This window comes from Gossypium arboreum, chromosome 5, assembly GCF_025698485.1.
Source record: "Gossypium arboreum isolate Shixiya-1 chromosome 5, ASM2569848v2, whole genome shotgun sequence".
In the NCBI taxonomy this organism is placed as follows: domain Eukaryota; kingdom Viridiplantae; phylum Streptophyta; class Magnoliopsida; order Malvales; family Malvaceae; genus Gossypium; species Gossypium arboreum.
In genome coordinates this window covers 47,092,509-47,095,360 of record NC_069074.1, presented here as the reverse complement: position 1 = coordinate 47,095,360, position 2,852 = coordinate 47,092,509, and positions in this window count along the sequence as shown.

Sequence of the window (2,852 nt, the reverse complement as noted above, 5' to 3'; positions counted from 1 at the left end):
TCAAACAGAAGTAAAACTTGTAACTTATGCAAGAAGAAAGGACACATTAAATCTGAGTGCTATTAAACTACAGAACAAGATTAAAAGGGAGGCTGCGAATCAAAAAGGAAAACAACCAAAAATTTTCGGTGAAGTTGATGTTGTAGAAGACTACATCGATAGTGAATTTCTAATCGCTTCTGTTAACAATTCTAAACTGAGCGAAGAGTGGATACTTGATTCAGGCTGCACCTTCCACATGAGTCCCAATCGAGATTGGTTTACAACTTATGAAATAGTATCTGAAGGTGTTGTTTTGATGGGAAATAATGCTTCATGTAAAATCGCAAGTGTTGGAATAATTAAAGTTAAGATGTTTGATGGAGTTGTCAGAACACTTAATGACGTACGATATGTTCCAGAATTAAAGAGAATTTTAATTTCATTGAGTACTATTGATTTAAAGGGGTACAGATACACAGCTGAAAGTGAAGTTTTAAAGATTTCCAAAGGTTCCATTATTGTGATGAAAAGGCAGAGAAAGACTATCAAGTTATATGTTTTGTAGGGTTCTACTGTTACTGATGATGCAGCTGTCGCTTCCTCTTCCTTGTCAAATGATGATATTACTAAACTTTGGCATATGTGCCTAGGGCATATGAGTGAGAATGACATGACAGAATTGAGCAAAAGAGGACTTCTTGATGGGCAAGGAATTTGCAAACTGAAGTTCTGTGAGTATTGTGTTTTTGGGAAACAAAAGAGAGTTCGATTCACCAGAGAAATCCATAACACGAAGGAAACGTTAGAGTATATTCATTCTGATCTGTGGGGGCCATCTAGAGTGCCTTCGAGAGGTGGAGCTAATTATGTGCTAACTTTTATTGATGATTTTTCCAGAAAAGTTTGGGCGTTCTTCCTGAAGTAGAAAAGCAATGTGTTTTTTATATTTAAGTCTTGAAAAATTATGATTAAAAAATAGACGGGAAAACAAATAAAATACCTCCGCACAGATAATGGCTTAGAGTTCTATTCTGATGAGTTTAATAGACTGTGTAAGTCATAAGGGATCGTGAAACACTTGACAGTTCGTCACACTCCACAGCAAAACGGCGTTGTAGAACGAATGAACAGAACGATCATGGAGAAGGTTCGATGTATGTTGTCAAATACCAACTTACCAAAGTCGTTTTGGGCAGAAGCAGACTCTACTGCATGTTTTTTGATCAATCGATCTCCATCCATTGCCATTGAGAAAAAGACTCCAAAAGAGGTATGATCTGGTAAACCTGCTAATTATTCTGACTTAAAGATCTTTGGGTGTCCTACGTATGCTCATGTTGATAATGGAAAATTAGAACCGAGATCCATTAAATGTGTTTTTCTTGGTTATAAAGCCAGTGTAAAAGGGTATAAGTTATGGTGTCCTGAAAATAGAAAAGTTGTGATTAGCAGAGATGTCGTTTTTTATGAAACTGCTATGCTACCTAACTTATCTCATAAAGACTCTTCCAATAAAGAAAATCAAAAGCAGGTGGAGCATCATATTAATACAGAGTTGACTCCTCAAGTCGATACAAAAATTGGGAATAGAATTGCTTATTCACCACAATACTCTATTGCCAAAAATAGAACTAGAAGAGAAATTAAACCTCCAAAGAAGTATGCCGAGGCTGATCTAATTACTTATGCTTTAAATGTAGTTGTAGGTATAGATGCAAACCGAGAGCCATCTAATTATTCTGAGGCAGTTAGCTGTGAAGACTTAGAAAAGTGGATGTTTGCTATGCAAGAGGAGATGAAATCACTCCACAAAAACAGAATATGGGATCTTGTGAAACTTCCTAAAGGTAAAAAGGTTGTTCATTGTAAATGGGTGTTTAAAAAGAAAGAAGAGACACTAGGAGTTGAAGAACCCAGATATAAAACAAGGCTTGTTGCTAAGGGTTACAGTAAAATTCCAAGAGTGGACTTCACAGATGTGTTCTCCTCTATTGTGAAGCATAGTTCGATTCGAGATTTGCTTGATATTTTGGCCATGCATGTTTTGGAGCTTGAGGAGTTAGATGTAAAAACTGTATTTTTGCATGGAAAACTTGAGAAGGACATTTACATGCAACAACCAGAGGGTTTTACAGTCTCAGAAAAAGAGGACTATGTTTGCTTGCTGAAAAAATCACTTTGCAGTTTGAAACAGTCACCAAGACAATGGTATAAGAGGTTTGATTCTTTTATGACTTCTCATGATTTCAAAAGAAGTAGTTTTGACAGTTTGTTTACTTTAAGAAAAATAGTGATGGTTCTTTCGTGTATCTACTTTTTTATGTTGATGACATGTTGATAGCAACAAAAGATAAATGAGAGATAAGAAAAGTCAAAGCTCAACTAAGTGAAGAATTTGAGATGAAAGATTTGGGACCAACAAAGAAAATACTTGGTATGGAGATTCTCAGAGATAGAAAAGCAAGTAAATTGTACCTAAGTCAGAAGGGGTACATTGAGAAAGTTCTTTGCAGGTTTAATATGCAGAGTGCTAAACCTGTTAGTACTCCTTTAACAGCCCATTTCAGACTTTCATCGGCTTTGTCTCCACAATCAGATGATTAGATTGAGTACATGTCACATGTTCCATACTCTAGTGCAGTAAGATCTCTCATATGTGCTATGGTTTGTTCACGTATAGATTTATCATATGCAGTCAGTGCAGTTAGTATATACATGACGAATCCTGGTAAAGAACACTGGAAAACAGTTCAGTGGATTTTAATATACTTAGTAGGTACTACTGATGTCTGCTTACAGTTTGGAAGAACTAGAGATGGAGTCATTGGGTATGTTGATGTTGATTTTGCTGGAGACCTTGATAGAAGAAA